The sequence below is a fragment of the Mus caroli genome, unplaced genomic scaffold (assembly GCF_978045245.1).
Source record: "Mus caroli unplaced genomic scaffold, Mus_caroli_1 scaffold_6, whole genome shotgun sequence".
NCBI classification, from domain to species: Eukaryota; Metazoa; Chordata; class Mammalia; order Rodentia; family Muridae; genus Mus; species Mus caroli.
The window spans coordinates 35,744,836-35,765,373 of NW_028227261.1; the positions used below are offsets into that span (position 1 = coordinate 35,744,836).

The 20,538-nt window shown below is 43.5% G+C and overlaps 1 pseudogene; it reads right to left on the reverse strand.

The window, feature by feature from the left end:
• Nucleotides 1–20,127: 20,127 nt before the first annotated feature.
• Nucleotides 20,128–20,538, reverse strand: LOC110293472 (ribosomal protein uL24-like pseudogene; annotated as a pseudogene).

A 20,538-nucleotide genomic window follows, 5' to 3' on the forward strand; every position in this document is an offset into this window, starting at 1 on the left:
CTAAAATAGTTGACTTGATATTTGTGTGTTTGCTGATCTCAGTCCTTTAAAGATGTAAATTGTAAAGATGATAATTGCATGGTATCAAAAGCCTTTACATTCATGTGTAAACATTTTAGAAGTAGAGCCAGTAGAATAAGCAGACCACAAATTTAAAATAAACATAAATATTCTCAAAGAGATGACCAAAGGAAAAGTCATACAAGTAAAAATATTAGATGAAAAGGATATGAAATAATAATAGTCACACAGTATACAACCTAGCAATACCATTCCTGGGCATACATATATCAAGGGAAATTCATATGTATACAAGAGGAAACATGAAAAATGTATACTTTCACAAATAGAAAAACCTAGAAACTGTCCAGATGCCCATCATCAGGTGAGTGAAACGGTATAACAACCAAAGCATGGGCTGCAGTCGGTAACACAACATTCGTGAATCTTAGCAACACATGAGGTGAAAAGGGTAAGTACAGAAGGTTGTGTGCAGCAGGACATCCTTTTTCTTAAAGTGAAAAAACAAGCATTTCTAAGGAAAACATGAGGAGAGTTAGATTACACGCCTGTCTGGTAAAGACCCTAGTCCATCTAGAAGGCCCAATCTTACAACCAGAAGAGTTGAGACCTCATCCCCTCCTACAGCAGACAGGCCACTGCCGAAAGATTGAAGACACAGGCTCGGGTGAGGAGAGAAAACCTTAGCTACACAAAGGAGACCCAGCTAGGCTTTTTCTACAGTTCCTGACATTAAATTATGGTCAGGCTCCTGATGAACTCAAACTACATATCCCCTATAGCAAAAACATATTACCTTATAATTCTCATCCGATTTGAAAATGGTATAAACATAAGTTTCGTTTCTTCAGTTATTCCTTGGACATGCACACACACCTTCCTGTCAGCTGACTCTGGAGGGCCTGAGGTGGCCAGGTGTGAATAAAAAGCCAGCTTTCACCTGGAATTTGCCTCATCAGCTATCTATAGAACCGGCTCTTTGTACTAGGTACTGTGGGCATCATTTGTCTATTTAACTAACAGAGACCCATTTCGGTGTAGCAGAAAGCAGAGGAACATCCCCAAAGATGCCAGAGAGACAAACTGGAGGCTATCACTGGGAAATTAAGGACATGATGGAGACACTAGTGGAGAATTTGTAAAAGTTAATTGTTGACGTGGAAACCTCTAGTTTCTTTGGAAAGTTAGTTATGTCAAAAGATGTTTTGCTGGGGCACACAGGTGAAAAGATGTCTTCCTAAAGCAGACACTTGAAAGGATACTTGATGAAAGAGTTTAAATATGATCCCACAGGCAGCGGGAAAGGAGCACTGAGCATCGGTTTGGTCTGTTCAGCCTCACAATTCTTTGCTAACAACACACATGTATCGGTTTGCCTTACATAGTATTGTTGAGTTCAACTTGTGGTAACACCGCCATTGAGAGAAACTCATCCTGAGGTACCTGTGGTAGCTTGCTGCTTCAGTGGCCTCACCTCAGGCCAGTTGGTGAGCCTAAGTGCTGGGATTAAAGGCGTGCGCTACCACGCCTGGCGAGCCTAACAGATCCTTCAGGATTGAACTACAGCTGCTGGATCATGCCTGGTGTCACCCTGCTAAAAGGACTGGTCTGTGGCTGCTAATTCCTGTGTGCTGTCTGCCTACCCAGAGGACTGGTCTGCCGTTGCTGAGTCATATTTAGTGTTTGCGATGAGACTGAACAGCTGCCAAAGAAGATCCAGCTCACCCCCAAAGAACAATTGCTGAACAAGTCCACTTCCCCTACATCCTAATAACCTTTCTCTTCCACTGCCTCTGCTGGCTGGTGGGCTAGAGGAGAGGGTGAACCTTATTAAAAGTAGGTTGCAAAAAAAATGTATGCCTACAGATTGTAACAGTTGGAGCTTTTTCTATGTCCACCCCAGTTCCCAAAAAATGACATGGAGGCTTATTTATGAACTAATGCCTAGGTCTTAAACTAGGCTTGTTCCCATCTAGCTCATAACTCACTTCTCCTGTTTATACTAGTCTACGTTCTGCCACATGGCTGGTTACCTCTCCTCAGTTTCACAAGTCTGACTTCCTCTGCGTCTAAGTGCTGAATCTCCCATGCCTGACTCTTTCAGAGTTCCTATCTCTGGTTGTCCTACTGGACAACCTGTCTATTTTGCCTTTTGTTATAGGCCATAGGCTTTTTATTTTGCCCAGTCAGAAGCTGCCTTAGGCAGGCAAGGAAGGACAGGGACATATCTTCACACAGTGCATTATAAAGATCCCTACAGTGGATGGGGGGATGGGGGGATAGGGGGGATGGGGGGATGGGGTGTGAGTTAATTCCTCACACCTGCATAGTGGAAAGAGAGAACCAATGTTCTCTCTTCTCCACACACAGTAGATGGATGTAATTTTTCTTTTAAAAAAGAGTAACCAGTATAGTCAGGGCTAAAATAGGTTACTTTGGAGTTAGGGAAATGGTTCGTTTTGTCACGTGCCTGCTGTGTAAACATAAGAACCTAGGTTCAATCTCTCACACGCACTTAAAAGCAGGGGCAGCTGGGCAGTGGTGGCACACGCCTTTAATCCCAGCACTCGGGAGGCAGAGGCAGGCGGATTTCTGAGTTCGAGACCAGCCTGATAATACAAAGTGAGTTCCAGGACAGCCCTACACAGAGAAACCCCTGTCTCGAAACAAACAAACAAACAAACAAGCAGGGGCAGCAGGCAGGAGACTGACTAGCACTGCCTGCAGAGAGACAGAAAGATCCCTGAAGCTCATTAGTCAGTCAGTCTACCTAAACTGTCAAGTACTGGGTTCAGAGAGAGAACCTTGTCTCAAAAAGTAAAGGAAGCAATAGAGGAAGACCTCTGATATTAACCTCTGACCTCTTCACACAGGAACACACGTACACATGCAGGCCAACAGTCATATAACAAAGGTTGCTTTTGGCCATAGTGTTTTAGAACAACAATAGAAGCCCTAGCTAAGACATAGAGTAATAGAGAAATTGACTTTAAAAGTCCAGCGTGGTAACACAGGTCTATAATTCCTTCACTCAGGAAGCTGGATCAAGATCTTGGCCTCAAGGCATCCAGTCTAGGACAGATAACAAAATTATGCCTCAAAAAAAAAAAAAAATGGGGTAGTGAGATAGCTCAGCAGGTAAAGAGGAAGAGGTAGGAGGGATGCTGAAAGTTCCAGGCTAACCTGGGTTACATAGTGAGACTCTGTCTTAAAATACCAAATTATTAATAATAACAATAACAGACTTGGGTGCAGCTCAGTGGAAGAGCACTTGCTTAAGACCCTGGTTCCATTCCCAGAGCCCCCCCCCCAAAAAAAAGCATATCTGCTGTCTTAGAACATAATAGAAGTTTAAAAAATGAACTAGCCTCAAGGCAGTAACACTAAAAATCTAAAACAAAACAAAAAAGCCCATTTAGCTATCTGCTGGTACAGAATTAATAATTGAATATACACACAATGCACTCCAACACTCCCCCATCCATCGCTAACTGGGAATACAGTAATAAAGCATACTGCAGAAAAAGCACATACAATATTACTGATGTAGCCATGTAAATACTGAGGACATATAGGTGATTGTACTCGCTGGTTTTGTGTGTCTACTTGACACCAGCTGGAGCCATCAGACAAGGAGGAGTCTCAGCTGAGGAAATGCCTCCATGAGATCCAGCTGTAAGGCGTTTTCTCAGTTAGTGGTCAACAAGGGAGTATGAGGTACGTTGTGTGTATATTCAATTGTTAATTCTGTACTGGCAGAAAGCTAAGTGCTGACAGAATCTTGATATTTCTTATTTTTTTAAGAATGTATATATAATATATACCATTGCTCTCTTCAGAGACACCACAAGAGGGCATCAGATCCCATTACAGATGGTTGTGAGCCACCATTTGGTTGCCAGGAATTTGAAGTCAGAACCTCTGGAAGAGCAGTCGGGGCTCTTAACCGCTGAGCCATCTCTCCAGCTCAATATTGTTATTTCTAGGCTCACCATCGGTCTCATATTTTATATTAGTTCATCCTCACTAGACTAGAGGCAAACTAGAATTGTACCTGATGGGCTGTAATAAAGAACTGATGGTTAACAGCTGGGCAAATAGCAGCATGCATGTGCCCTGGTGTGTGTGTGTGGAGGTCAGAGGATAACTGGTGGGAACTGATTTTCTCCTTCCGCCATGCCAGCCCTGGGGATTGAACTCAGGCCGACAGGCTGGTGGCTGGATCTCACTGCTCTCTCGTTTCATTGTTTGAGTAGAAAGAAGTCTTTAAGTGGGTTCCAGGGATTCAATTCAGTTCATCAGGCTTGTTCAGTGAGCATTTTACTCATTGAGCATCTTATATAGATAAGAGGTTTTAATAAGGCCAGACAGTGGTTGTCCACACCTTCTATCCCAGCACTCAGAGGCAGAGTCAGGGAAATCTCTTCAGTTTGAGGCCAGACTGGATTCACATAGTGAATTCCAGAACATCCAGAGATACACAGGGGGGGGGGGAAACAGTCTAGAAAAACCAAAAAAAGAAAAAAGAAAAAAAGAAAAAAGAAAAGAAAAAGAAAAGAAAGGAAGGAAGGAAGAAAAGGTTTTAATTAATATGTTTGCTATCGATAAATTGAGTATGTGGAATAATTTCTAATGCAGGAGGAATAGGATGGGGTGCGGTTGGGTTCTGGGTCTGACCAGGTACCCCTGGTTCCCCAACTTGCCTAATACTTGGGTATACGGCCCAGTCGTCTGTCCCCTATTAACCAGGAGAAAATGTCCTCAATACAAAACAAGAAGCTAGAGCGCCCCAGCTCAGGCACACCTGCAAGCTTGGGCAGCTGAGATCCCTGCTTGGGCTTCCCAGTAACCTCTTAACTGCAGCGTCTTCTCCTGCCTAAGGAGTGAAACGTTCAGCTGTCCTAGCGGGGGGCCTGGAGGGGCTAAGAAACTGTATTAAGATGATCTCTCAAGGCGCCCTCAGAGGGCACACGTCTCGTGTGGTGAGTGCTGGTCCTCACCAGAACAGGGTGCCAAATGTGCTGGCAGAGAGGGGGAGCTGACATGGGCAGGGACTCACGGGCTTCCTAAAGCCAGCTCTGCTCCTGAGTCAGACCACGCTGTGTTCAGCTCTGTACAGCCTCAGCTTCAGAGAGTCCCTTAAATGGGTTAGGATAGCGCTGTCCTGAGAATGCAGACACTGGATTCCCTGATGTGTTTCCCAACAAGCATCAGTCATCAGTTTCCTAAAACATGCCCAGGGGCTTGTGCATGTTTATGGTTGCCTCTTCTCTTCTCTTCTCTTCTCTTCTCTTCTCTTCTCTTCTCTTCTCTTCTCTTCTCTTCTCTTCTCTTCTCTTCTCTTCGGAGCCATTAAGACAACACTATTGTCCTGATCTCTAAATTGGGCCTCTCCCCACAAGAAGAAAAGGGGGTCAAAAGCGGGCCACCGACACCGATTCTGAGAACAACCACAGACTGTTCCAGCTCTAAGTCATCGCTGTTGTCCTGACCACACCCTGATACCACCAAGTTCCTGCTTCCCAGTGTAGCTGCCAAAAGAAAAAATTTCTATTGCCCCCCCTCCCACTGATAAGTACTTCTCCTTTTGCTTGTATTGCCCCACCCCTCCCACTGATAAGTATCTGTACTTCCCCATTTGCTTGTGCATTTAAACCTTGGGCCTGGCTAATACATTGGGGTCTTGATGCAATTCAGAACGTTTCTGTGTCATTATTCGCACAAGACCCTCGTCTCTCTCTACCCCCCCCCCCCATTTGGTTCTTAGGAGAAGGTCCCCTCGAGACTCTGGAATAACTGGACCTGCTGGACGGGTCACTCTTCTCTTCTCTTCTTTTCTTTTCTTTTCTTTTCTTTTCTTTTCTTTTCTTTCTTCCTTTCTTTCTTTCTTTCTTTCTTTCTTCCTTTCTTCTTCTTCTTCTTCTTCTTCTTCTTCTTCTTCTTCTTCTTCTTCTTCTTCTTCTTCTTCTTCTTCTTCTTCTTCTTCTTCTCCTTCTCCTCCTCCTCCTCCTCCTCCTCCTCCTTCTCTCCTTCTCCTTCTTCTTCTTCTTCTTCTTCTTCTTCTTCTTCTTCTTCTTCTTCTTCTTCTTCTTCTCTCCTTCTCCTTCTCCTTCTTCTTCTACTCCTTCTTCTTCTTTTTAATTTTTCAAGACAGGTTTTTCTCTGTGTAGTCTTGGTTATCCTGGAACTCACTCTGTAGAACAGGCTGGCCTTGAACTCATAGAACCCACATGCCTCTGCTTCCCCAGTGCACCACCACCACTTGCTATGATTTAGATCTTACAAGTTTCCCAAAGGTGAAAATCTCGGTTGCCAGCTTGTGGCATTACTGGGAGGTGGCAAGACCCACTGCTGGTATAACTAGGGTGTGGTGTGAGGAGAGCGGTGTCCACAGCACAGCCAAACTAGTTCTGTAGGGCAGGATGGGAAAGATCACTGAGACTAACGAAAACACCCAAAAGCTGCCTACCAGCCACAAGGTTTACTGAAACTTAGGAAGTCTGTGGCCCACGCTGGACCAGTAGCACTTTTCTTCTCAGCGATCCGTTTTTATTACCTTGCTTGCCACAGGAAGAGAGGCATTAGTTAAACTGCCCAAGCAGCCGCATCCTTGGCTTGCCAGCCTGCTTTGTCCTCCGATGACCAGCAATCTAAGGAACAGCTGACTTAGCCTGTGTGGGAAGTCGCTCTCCTCTTCTGATAAGGCTACTCCTCTGGCTCCCATGGAGGTAAGAGAGCTTCACCTCAACTGGACAGTCTGGCTTCAGCCCGCCTGCCATTGTCCCCTTGACTGCCCGAAAATCTTGGGAACAGAAAGGGCACTTTAGGGACTTGGCAGTTAATGCCACTGCCTTGCTTTTCTCAAAGATCATACTTGGGGCTTCATGGGAAGAAGTTAAGTTACTGGAGTGTGTCCTTGGGGGGGTCTGTGGTATACCAGCCCTGTCCTCTCTGCTTTCTGACTGCCATGGACTCCTCGGCCAGGTACACTGCTGACCAAAGCAGCAGAGCCCTGAGAGCTGGGGCTGAAACCTCTGATGAGGAAAGCCAAAACAAATCTTCCTACTTTAAAACTGATGATCTCTGTGTTTTACTACAGCTACAGAAAGCCATCTAGTGCAGTCACTTGAGCTCAATGTAATTCTCTGGAATAGGATAGAAACAGCTTACTTCTGCATTCTTAGAAGAGGCCACAGGAGGGACCAGGGTTGCGGCTCAGTTAGCAGATGCTTGCTTAGCCTCCAGCAAAGCCCTGGGTTTCATCTCCAGCATCATGGAAAAAACAAGCACTGTTGTGCCTGCACTGGAGAGGCAGAGGCAGGAGGATCAGAAGTACAAGGCCACTGATGGCTTCATAATGAATTAGAGCCAGCCTGGATTACATGAGACCCTTTCCCAAAGCAAAGCAAATTCACAGAGCATATGTGTTTAGACTGTAGACTGCCCTAAGTAGTATTTGACATGTAAATTCTAGCCCCTGATTAACCACTCCCACCCACTGAAACCTGTGTCCCCATCATGGGGACATAAATGCAAAGAATTGCTTATTTTATCTATTTTACTTGTATTCTTATATTCAGTTTTTCCAAGTTTCTCTCATTATTGTTGAAATATGCTTTGCATATAATCTGCCATTTTTTTTTTTCTGGGAGAGATCTGGATCGAATTTTCATTATTTTCAGTGTCCGGGTCACTGGTGTTGGTGTACAGCTGTCTCTGTCTGTAATTCTGTCCATCTCACAAGAACTGAAACTCCCCTGTGGCATCACTTCCTGCTCCTCCCAGGTCCTAGCAAGTCACTTAGTGGGGTCACACTGCTCTTATCTTTTTGTGACTGGCTTACTTTACAGATTAATTCTCATTAGCACAGTCAAATGTGTCAAGAACTTCCTATTTCACAACGGGACAGAATTTTATTCTATGGGAAGCACACATCTGGCTTATCCATTCATCTGTCAGTGGGCCCTTGGATTTTGCCCATGTTTTATATATTGTGACTGGCACTACTTTGGAACCTGGATGTGCAAATGTCTCCTCGAAACCCCACTTTCAACTGTTTGGGGTATGAACCCCGAATAAGTGTGGTCCCATGCTCCACCTCACTGCCCGGGTGTGTGAACTCTACTCAGGCAGAAGAACCACAGAACACTAGGCTGTATTTTACCCTACACCAACATCAGGTGATGGGGCTTGCAGGAAGCTCCAATGCACTGTTCAAGGGGTAGGAGAATGCAGCCTAGGAGGGGACCTCAGCCAAGCTGAGGCTGAACGAAGAGTCGAAGAGTTGGGGTTCCCAAGCTCCTGGGCATACAGAAGGCCCTGGACCTGTGAAGAGGTCAGGGGGTGGGGAGGGGTTGTAGGGGGGTGTATGGGAGAGGGAACTCAGATTTAGCTTAGTGGCAACTGTCCAGGATGGAGGAGGGATCTTCTGCTGGAGACTCAGGCTGCAGCTCTGTGCAACAAAGGCTTCCTCCCTCCCTCCCTCCTCCCTCCCTCCTTCCCTCCCTCCCTCCCTTCTTGATAAGAGAGGCAGTCCTTGGTTCTAAACTGTTTATTGATTATTCATCGTGGAGACTAGGGACATATACCCTTTCCTCAGGGTGGACCAGAGATTTTGCATACCTTTTGCAGGAAGGAACGTCTGGGAAGGGAAGTTTCATTGGCCAAACCCTCAGGGTCCATCTAGATACCTCATTAGCATGCAGAACTTTGTGTTTTTGCTAGATCACATTCTCCTGTGTGGAGTTGCGGTCACATGTTCCAGGCCAGGAGTCTGGGCAGGAGTAGGAAACTCCTGCTGTCCTCAGGTGGGTGCCAGGATTTCTGAACCCACCCAACCTTACCAAGTTTCCCGGCACAGTCCACTGCCCCACAAAAAAGGATGATTGAACCTTTGGTCTTCTAATATTCTGAGTACCGACCTGCCTGCCATACTCTATTGCTTTCCATTTCCACCCACAAAGCATCAGAGTTCCAATTTCTTTTAGTCCTTATAATGTTTATTGTTTTCCATGCATTGATATTGATAGTGGCCATCTCTATAGGTATGAAGCAGTGTCTCACGGTAGCTTTGATTTACATTGCACTAATAATTAGTGGTGTTGGGTACCTTTGCACTGGCAAACGTGTTAGCCTATTTGTGTATCTTTGATTTTTTGTTTTTTTGTTTTGCCTTTTTTGTTTGTTTGTTTTTTGTTCTGTTTGAGACAAGATCTTGCTTATTTATTTATTTATTTATTTATTTATTTTGAGATAGAATTTCACTGTGTAGCCCTAGCTGATCAAGAACTTACTCTGTAGAGAGGCTGGCCTCAGACTCAGACATCTGCCAGCTTCTGCCTCCTGAGTGCTAGGATTAAAGGTGTGTACCACCATGCTCAGCTCCATTTTATTCTCTTGAGACTGGGTCTCCAACTGAACCTGGAACTCACTGGTTTTGGCTAGACTGGCTGGCCAGTAAGCTCCATCTTCCATATGTACAGTGTGTTACATGCACTGCTTCCCTCATACACATAAGCAAATGTAAGAGCGTTTTTTAAAAGATCTCTAAGGGGGCTGGAGTGACAGCTCAGCAGTTAAGAAACTGGATGCTTTTCTAGAGGGCAACAGTAAAGTATGTGCTGCAGATAGACAGACACAGACAAAATATGTATACACAGAATTGTAAAACTCTCTATGATAGTACCCAGCACTGGGAGCACTGGATCATGGGCTGTCAGTCTAATCTTCCACCATACAAAAACCACTCAGTGGATACTCAGCATAGGAGAAATTTAAGATCCCTCTGGGTCACTGACATTTCTCAGACACAGGAAAGGAAGGGACTTTTTATCAACAGTATTCATTTATTAGTATCATTCATTCAGGCACTCATTTTGCAGGGCTGAGGATTGAACCCAGGGCCTTCCATATGCTAGGCCAACATTCTACCATTGAGCGACATCCCTAACCACATGAGATAATCTTATAAAACCTACAAAAAATATGGTTTTGTTAAAAGGATGATTTAAAAAAATACCCACAACAACAACAACAAAACCCAGAGTCTTATATAGCCCAGGCTAGTGCTGGGATTACAGGTGTGCACTACATACTCAGTCAGAGGAGACAATAATATTCTTATTATTCTTATTATTATTGATACAGGATCTCATTATGTCATCCTGGCTGGCCTGGAACTCTCTCTGCAGATCAGACTGGCCTTGAGTTTGCAGAGACCCTGCCTCTGCTTCCAGAGTGCTGGAATTAAAGGTATATCCCATCACAGCCTGTCTGATATTTTAGGACTAGCCTAGATCTTCATTCCTGGGTCCTGGAAGATATCCTTTACCAACCTATGCAATTTCTAGGCAAACATACAGACATAAAGCAATCAAGACTGTGAGCCTCCACTCTACCAGCCATACAGGAGACACTAGCTAGTGAGCCATGCTAGGCTTTATTTATAAAGGAGCTGGCAGCCACACTTCGGCAACCTCTTCACAATCCCCTCTCATAGTTATTATTGGCACAGGTGTTGGTCTCATGTGCAGTTCTCAGTGACTCACTTTCAGCAGTCGGTGGAATCTTCATCGAGGCCTTCTCTTTGGCAGGTTGCTCCTCCCTACTCCGTGAACGTTGATGCTTCAACAGCCAGTTTGCTTTTGAAACTGTCTCACCATGTAGCCCTGGTTGATCTGAAACTTCCTATGACTGGGCTGACCTTAAACTCAGAGATCCACCTTCCCATGTCTCCTGAGTGCTGGGACTAAGGGCAGGAGCCACAGTATCCAACCTTGATAAGTCAGTCTTCTGTCATTGTCCCCTCACACCACATGGGCCTGGGGCTGAACTATGGACACTGTGTGACTGATGATGGCTAAATGTGCTAAGTTGTTTTTTGTTTTTTGTTTTTTTGTTTTTTTTTTTTTTTTGTCAACTTGACACAAGCTGGAGTCATCTGAGAAGAGGGACTCTCAATTGAGAAGAAGACTCCATTGGATTAGCCTGTCCTGTAGTTCATTTTTTTCCTTTTTTGTTTGTTTGTTTGTTTGTTCTCGTCTACCAAAGCTTCAGTCCTTTCAAATGGCTCCTGGCCAGGAATTCCCTGGGAGCAGGATTTGGAAAGGATAGTAGTCTCCATCCTATACCATAGACTCCTGTTTCAGACAACATTTTGAAAATAGGCATTACGGGGGCATAATTACAGATGTAATGCACTCTTTTTCTGATGTTTTGCTGGGGGGGGGGGTAGGGTGTAGCTAGGTAACCTAGACTATCCTTGAACACTTGATCCTCGTACATCAGTTTCCCAAGGGCTGGAATTCCAAGCCTAAGCCACCACACTTAGTTTACCAATTGGCATTCCCCCCGCCCCCGCAAATTAGTCTTGAATGCTCTAGACTTTGATGTAATGCAGGTATTACCCTTTGTGTAATGCCTTTCCTTCAGCACGCACATGTTGTTGTCATTTTGACACTCAATCCCTGCTGTTGCTTTTACAAGCACAGTAGTGTCCTATGGTTGCCTCCATCTCAAAATGCCACAGGTGGATTTTCCCCCACTGTGGGTAGATGTGACAGTTACACATCTGTTACTTCTTCCAATCTTCCTTCCGTTGTCTGTTCTGTCATAGTTCCTTAAAGGTAGAGTGGTTTTTAACCTTCCTAAAGTCGCGACCCGTTAATAGAGTTCCTCATGTTATGGTGACCCCCCAACCATAAAATACTTAGGCGATCTAACAGATGACGCCGCCCCCAAAAGGGTCGACCCACAGGTTGAGAGCAGCGGCTTCAAGAGTTTCTTTCAATGAGAGCACGACATTTTGTCAGTAGATGGCGCTGCAGAGCCATTGCAGCAGGAAGGAACTTGCATTTCCTTCTGGTGAGTTTGTTTTACTCTCCCCGTCTGTGCCAGCAGCACATGCATGGGCTATCTGTTTGTGTTTTGCCCCGACTACATGTCCCCATCACATTAACACCTACAAAGATACAACCCTAGCCCAGAGCCGCCTTGAACAATGCTCCCAATGAGGACACTGCCCATCTCAACTGGCCGGGACATGGACATTCGTGACTCCTGTGTGCCAAGTCTCAGCTTCTGCTCCAGGGTGCTTCCAACACCAGGTCTTGCACCATTCTGTCTGCAAGTAGGTTCATGACTCTTCTGGGCACTCGGTGTTTCTTCTGCCAAGGCTAGCCTTGGTAGCACAGCCGACTTCTTACATTATCATACATGTTTGCTAACAGGTTTGCGTCACAGCTTCAGGAAGAGTCCCGCCTTCCAATTTGTTTCCTTGGGTACCTTCCTTCAGCTTTAGGATAGTCCTTAGGTCGTTTTGAACCCCGGGCCTTGTGCGTGCTAGGCAAGTACTCTATCACTGAAGGATACCAGGCTTTTCCCTCTCCTTTTACATCTTCATAGCTGCTCCAATGCTAAATCGATGTGTTTTTCTTTTGTTATTATCTTTTCTTGAGACAAGGTCTCCTATGTAGCCCAGGCTGGCCATGAACTTACCATGATTCTCCTACATCCACTTTGAAGTGTTTGGATTACAGGCATGAGCCTACTAAACTGGCTGGTTTGTTTTAACATTTCCTTCTTAAGCTGGACATGGTGAGGTATCCCTGGCCTCAGGTTAAACTACACATTGAGTTCCAAAACAGCTTGGGTCACAGTAAAAACATGTCTTAGAAAGAAAAAAAACGGAATTAATTATATGATTACTTAATAAAGTCCCTCTTTTGAATTTCTACGTGGTTTCAGTATTTGGACTGCAATGTAACAGTCAGTTTAGAAGTTTGTAATTTTGTTTCCATTTGGGGCTTTCATGAGTGGATAAAGCTGTTTTGGATGTTCTCACCTTTGGGAAGATGTCTTTTCTTTTCTTTCTTCCTTTCTTTTCTAGAACACTCCCATATTATTTATGCTGTTTGTTTGTTTGTTTGTTTGTTTTTGAGAAAAGGTCTCACTGTGATGCTCTGGCTGGTCTGGATCTTTTTTTTTTTTTTTTGTAAAATTTAAAATTTTATTGATTTAAATATACCAGCCATTTATAAAATAATGATAATAATTAAATTACAAAATGAGAAAAAGCAAAAGCAAAATCAGCCCACCAAAAGTAAAATGGAGCATAGCAAACAAAATGCTCAGGGTTTTGTAAGAACAGATCATGCATGTTACTTAATATTAGTACTGACCATTCATTCAGCTCCAGTTAGATCTCATTATACTCAAAGAAGAGCTTCAATAGATGCATTTTGGGGGAAAATGTGCTATTGCATGGTTTTTTTTTGTTTTTGTTTTTTTTTTTTTGTTTTGTTTTGTTTTGTTGTTGTTGTTGTTGTTTTTTGGTTTTTCGAGACAGGGTTTCTCTGTGTAGCCCTGGCTGTCCTGGCACTCACTCTGTAGAACAGGCTGGCCTCGAACTCAGAAATCCGCCTGCCTTTGCCTCCCGAGTGCTGGGATTAAAGGCGTGCGCCACCGCGCCTGGTATGTGCTATTGCATGTTAATGACCAAATACTAATAACAAAAATAATCATTATGGGAAAGCATAGTTTAAGTCCCTTAACACAGAGTGTGAAGGTTGCTGAGAATCAGATCATAGGCACATTTGCAGCTGAACTTATGCATTGTGTTGTGCACAGCTGCCCTTCAATTATTTCAACTCTTACCTGTGAGTTGCTTGCTTCTAACTGTGCACATAATGCACTGCTATTCCCAAGGTGTCCAGAGGCTGAGGCCACACCCAGGTAGTTACTCTCTCACTTAAAACCAAGAAGTAGAAGTATTTTGGATCTTCCGTTCTTGTGACTTAAAATTAGGACTCGGTTAATATTTTATTAACCTTAGAACCTATTTTCAAACAAGTTCAATCCCATGTTACTCCCGGTTTTGACAGTAGTTATCCATACATAAGTAGAACTTTCTTCGTTCCGTGTTAGGTGGATTTGGGGTTAAAAATTCATTTTTCCAACCATGTGGAGTGATTAATTGCCATTTCTTTTTGTTTGTTTATTTTGTTTGTTTGCAGAACATGATTTTAATATTTTCAACTGCTAATATTCAACAAACTAATTATTTTAAGATATATTTTGTTGTTATGTCTCACTTTTCATTTCTGATTTTATTAATTTGGATCCTGTCTCTGTGCCCTCTGGTTAGTCTGGATAAGGGTTTATCTATCTTGTTGATTTTCTCAAAGAACCAGCTCCTGGTTTTGTGGATTCTTTGAATAGTTCTTTTTGTTTCTATTTGGTTGATTTCAGCCCTGAGTTTGATTACTTCCTGCCATCTCTTGGGTGTATTTGCTTTTTTTGTTGTTCTAGAGCTTTCAGGTGTGGCTGTCAAGCTGCTAGTGTAAGCTCTCTTCAGGTTCTATTTGGAGGTGCTTAGAGCTATGAGTTTTCCTCTTACCACTGCTTTCATTGTGTCCCATAAGTTTTGGTACGATGCATCTTCATCATCATTAAATTCTAAAAAGCCTTTAATTTCTTTAGTTCTTCCTTGACCAAGTTATCATTGAGTAGAAAGGTGTTCAGCTTCCATGTGTATGTGGGCTTTCTGTTGTTTTTGTTGGTATTTAAGACCAACCTTAGTCCATGGTGATCTGATAGGGTGCATGGGATTATTTCAATCTTCTTGTATCTGTTGAGTCCTGTTTTGTGACCAATTATATGGTCAGTTTTGGAGAAGGTACTGTGAAGTGCGGAGAAGAAGGTATATTCTTTTGCTTTATGAAATGTTCTATAAATATCTGTTAGATCCATTTGGTTCATAACTTCTCTGAGTTTCACTGTGTCTCTGTTTAGTTTCTGTCTCCATGATATGTCCATTGCTGAGACTGGGATGTTGAAGTCTCCCGCTATTATTCTGTGAGGTGCAATGTGCGCTTTGAGCTTTAGTAAAGTTTCTTTTATGAATGTGGGTGCCCTTGCATTTGTAGCATAGATGTTCAGAATTGAGAGTTCCTCTTGGTAGATTTTTTTCTTTGACCAGTATGAAGTGTCCTTCCTTATCTTTTTTGATAACTTTTGGTTGAAAGTTCAGCTTGTTTCTTAGGACCATTTACTTGGAAAATTGTTTGCCAACTTTTTACTCTGAAGTAGTATCTGCCTCTATCTCTGAGGTGTTTCCTGTATGCAGCAAAATGCTAGGTCCTGTTTACATATCCAGTCTGTTAGTCTATGTCTCTTTGGGGGGCAACTGAGTCCATTGGTGTTAAAAAATATTAAGAAAAAGTGATAGTTACTTCCTGTTAGTTTTGTTGTTAGAGATGGCTATCTTCTTTTGGGTTTGTTGAGAGATTACTTTCTTGATTTTTCTAGGGTGTAGTATCCCTCCTTGTGTTGGTGTTTTCCATCTATTATCATTTGTAGGGCTGGATTTATGGAAAGATATTATGCAAATTTGGTTTTTGTCATGAAATATCTTGGTTTCTCCATCTATAATTGAGAGTTTTGCTGGGTATAGTAGCCTGGGCTGGTTTTTGTATTCTCTTAGAGTCTATATGACATCTGCCCAGGATCTTCTAGCTTTCATAGTCTCTGGTGAGAAGTCTGGTGTAATTCTGATAGGTCTGCCTTTCTATATTACTTGACCTTTTTCCCTTACTGCTTTTCTATATTACTTGACCTTTTTCCCTTACTGCTTTTAATATTATTTCTTTATTTAGTGCATTTTTTGTTCTGATTATTATGTATTGGGAGGAATTTCTTTTCTGGTCCAGTCTATTTGGAGTTCTGTAGGCTTCTTGTATGTTCATGGACATCTCTTTATTCAGGTTAGAGAAGTTTTCTTCTATAATTTTGTTGAAGATATTGACTAGCCCTTTAAGTTGGGAATCTTTGCTCTCTTTTATACCTATTATCCTTAAGTTTGGTCTTCTCATTGTGTCCTGGATTTCCTAGATATTTTGGGTTAGGAGCTTTTTGCCTTTTGCATTTTCATTGACTGTTGTGTCAATGTTTTCTATGGTATCTTCTGCATCTGAGATTCTCTCTTCTGTCTGTTGTATTCTGCTGGTGTTGCTTGCATCTATGACTCCTTGTTGGGCCCCATTTTGGCCCTGGTTTGGGCCTTGAGGACAAAACTGAGCCTGGCTTGAGTTTCTGTGGCCTTGTGGGAGAGCCTAAGCCTGGTTTTGAGACCTGACTCAGTCACTTCTGAATCAGGGTGACTAAGCAAAACCTGTTTGGCCCTGCCTCTGTCCCGCAGATGTAGAGTTTTGCCATTGGCCCTGCCATTGCCTCCATACCCTCCATCACCCTTCCCTGCCTCCTATGTCATCTTGCTCCACCAAAAATCCCCTCCCTATGTTTCGAACTTATATAAGGGAAAGAGGCTGATACCATAAAGTTGAGTTCCTGCTTCGACAAGACCCCTGGCTTGGTGTGTTTCTTTTGGGCTATCGATACTTGCCATACTGCTCAGCCCCAGAAAGACCCTGGAGGGACCAGGACCTTGCTCCTCTCCCGGACCTGACTGCAAGGAGCCAGAAACTCCTGATCTCTTTCCTAGGTTTTCTAACTCCAGGGTTGTCTCCCTTTGTGATTTATTGTTTCTATTTCCATTTTTAGATCTTGGATGGTTTTGTTCATTTCCTTCACCTGTTTGATTGTGTTTTCCTGTAATTCTTTAGGGGATTTTTGTGTTCCCTCTTTAAGGGCTTCTAGCTATTTACCTGTGTTTTCCTGTATTTCTTTAAGGGAGTTGTTTATGTCCTTTTTAAAGTCCTCTATCATCATCATGAGAAGTGATTTTTAGATCTGAATGTCGCTTTTCTGATGTAATGGTGTATCCAGGACTGCTATGGTGGCATAATTGGGTTCTGAAACCTTGGTTTCTGTTGCTTATTTTCTTATGCTTGCCTCCCACCATCTGATTATCTCTAGTGCTACCTGCCTCAATATATCTGACTGGAGCCTGTCCTTCCTGTGATCCTGGTTCTGTCAGAACTCCTCAGAATTCAGCTGATTCTGTGATTTTGGGATCCTGTGATCCTGAGATCCTGGGTGTATCAGAGCTCCTGGGAGTCAAGCTGCCTCTGAGACCCTGAGATCCTGGTGTGACCAAGTTCCTGGGATCCTGAGATCCTATGGTCCTGGGTGTGTTAGAGCACCTGAGAGTGGATCTTCCTCTGGGTGTTGTGGGACTGGCTGCAGAGTTTGTGACCAAGGTCTGCTCAGAGCACTGGCCCAGACCAGAAAGGGGAAGATGTGTTTTTCATTACTCCTGATAAACACTGAGGACCGGAGTTGCTGTATCCTGTGGTGAGAGCACTTGCTCTGTGAGGCACTGCCAAGCCGGTTCCCATAGTGGCTGCACCATCTGACATTTCTCTCAGAAATGATCATTCACTCTAAGCAGAAGTGTAGGCGTGCTGTTCCTTCATGATTGATGCTAAGAATCTTCTCCCGTGCTCACCCAGCATTTGTGTAGTTTTGTAACTTCTCTGTTTAAATCTTTTAGCCTGTTTGACTCATGTTGTTTATTTATATTTGGATTTTTGAAACAGGGTTTCTCTACTTAGCCTTAGCTGTCTTGAAACTCACCTCGTATACCAGGATGGCCTTGAACTCAGTGAGATCCATCTGCCTCTGCCTCTGAGTGCTGGGGTTAAATAAGTGTGCCACCATGCCTGGCTTGGACTCATCTTGTAATGAATCAATCTCTCTCTCTCTCTCTCTCTCTCTCTCTGTGTGTGTGTGTGTGTGTGTGTGTCCCTCACTCCCTCTTTTTTCTCTCTTTCTCTCCCTCTCCTGCTCTCTCCCACTCTCTCCCACTCGCGCTCTCTCTCTCTCTCTCTCTCTCTCTTTCTTCCTCTCTTTCTTTCTTTCAGACAGGGTCTCGTTATAATAGTCTAGGTTTTCTTGAATTCACTATGTAGCCCAGGCTGGCCTCAAATATCACAGCAATCATCCTGATTCAACCTCCCAAGGGCTACAATGACAGGGCTGGGCCACTATGCCTGGCTTCTTAGGAATCTTAATAGTGACTTGGAAAAAGAGAAGAAATCTAACTTTTGTGAAATACAAGGTATCTTTTTTCCTCTGTTTATAGCCTAAGATGTTTATCATAAGGTTGTGAGTTTCTGCTCCCATTTCTCATTTTAGTGGTTTTCTTGATTGATGTTTGTGCTCTGCTTTGAGTTAACTTTCCTCTTTCTTGTCTTTCTCTCTTTCAATGGAATGCTTCACAAATCTGTGTCATCCTTGTGCAAGGCCATGCTAATCTTCTCCATATCATCCCGGTGTTAGTCTCTGAAGCAAGCAAGGTTAGGTTAGCTTCTCTACAGTGTTAAGGAAGGATCGGTTTATATTTTCCCACTCAAATGCAACCTCCCTGCCCCAGGATCTTCTTGGTATTTTTGGATGGCTGCTTCCAGGATACCTCACAGACACCCAAATCTGAAGATCCTGATGTTCTTTATATAAAATGACAAGATGTATCCTACACACAGCCTCCTGTTTATCTTTATATCCTAACACAACATAGATGATAGAAAAGTAGTAGCTATACTGTATTGTTTACAGGATAGTGACTATGGATAAAAGTCTTTCCATATACAGTGGAGATAGATGTCTTAAAAATATTTTTAACCCATGACTGGCTAACTCTGGATAAAGAATCCACAGATCTAGTGAGCCAACTTCTTACATCTGCAGTCCCTGCTATTGGGGGTGGGGGGGAAAGGAACCTGAATTACTTGGTAACTGTGGTGGTTTCAATATGTTTGACCCATAGAATGCCACTATTTGGAGGTGGTATGGCCTTGTTGGAGGAAATGTGTCACTGTGGGCATAGGCTTTAAGACCCTCATCCTAGCTCCCTGGAAGCTGGTCTTCTCATAGCTGCCTTCAGAAGAAGATGTAGAACTCTCAGCTCCTGCTGGACCATGCCTGCCTGGATGCTGCCATGTTCCCACCTTGATGATAATGGACTGAACCGCTGAACCTGGAAGCCAGCACCAATTAAATGTTGTCCTTTATAAGAGTTGTCTTGGTCATGGTGGCAATTCACAGCAATAGAAACTCTAACTAAGACAGTAACTTTGTTAAAAATCAACTGATCTGTATATATTTCTTCACCCTTCTCTCCCACTGACCCCTGTGTCTGTTCTTATAACACCGTTTTGTTTTTTTGTTTTTTTTTTTACCTTGCAGTAGTCGGGAAGTGAGAGAACTGTCTTAGTTACTATTCACTCATTGTGAAAAGGCACCTGTAAAGGGAGCCAAAGAGCCAGTCAGTGGTTAAGAGCACTGGTTCGTCTTCCAGAGGACTCGACCTCAATTCACAGCACTGGTCCAACGGTTCACAATCTTCTGTCACTCCAATCCTGCAGATATGACACTCTCTTCTGGACTCCTTGGGTGCTAGAAGCACATGATGCACTGACATACACCCAGAAAAACACACAAAACATTTAAAACAAAAAGCAGAAACCTGCAAGAGGGAAAGATTTACATTGGTTTCTGGTTGCCGCCTACATAGTCCATCACAGGACTTGGCAGTGTGAGGCCCTGTAGTGGTGGTGGGAGTGCGGAAAGTGTGTTGGCAACTGGTTGTTACATAGTTTTGGTTATGAAACAGAGTTTAACAGAAACTGGTTGAAGTCAACACAACCCCCACAACCTCCAAAACGTGACCACCAGCTGAGGACAAAGTATCCCAACCAACAGGTGAGCTGCTAGGAAGCTGTTAATTCTTGAAACATAATTTCTCCTAGGTCCAAGAGATGCCTCACATGCCACCCATGGCTGGCAATCCGAGTGAGATCCCCAGAACCTATGTAAAGTTAGAAGGAGAGAGCCAGCTCTACAAAGTCATCCTCCGACCTCCATATGTGTTGTGGCATGAGTGCCCACCTATCACACACACAAATAAATTTAAAAGAGAATTTCTCCTAATTGCATTCTTTTTAAAAATTGACCAACTATTCAAGATCCTTTGCATTTTCCGTTTCTATAATAATTCTCTTGGGCTCTCTCTCTCTCTCTCTCTCTCTCTCTCTCTCTCTCTCTCTCTCTCTCTCTCTCTCTCTCTCCTCTCTCCTCTCTCCTCCCCCACCCCGTCCCTTCCTTTTTTACTTAAGCAGTCTCTAGTAAAAAGTCCTGTATGCAATACCTCTACTCCATCTTCTCCATCATTTCTTCCATGTATTTGCCCTTCTCCTGTCCTACTTGTCAGGACTTGGCTTTCCTCTCCAGGACCTTCTTGTGGTCCTTGTCCACCTTGCTGGGGTGGATGCCCACATGCACAGTTGTACCATTAGCTCGTTCTCGCTGGACCTGTTCAATGTACATAACGTATTTCTTCCTGCACACTTGGACTACTTTGCCATCTGCTGGCCTTTGTGGTGTCCTTGAGCAACCTGAACTGCATCATCCTTTCGAATGGGCATACACTGGACATTATACTTGCCTCAGCTCTTTGGAAAGAGGAGAAGACATGTTCTTTCTCTGAGTGTGAGAAGGTGTACTGACATACTGTCTGTGGTTCTTGCTTTGGTCAGAAGTCACGAAGGGATTGAATTTCAT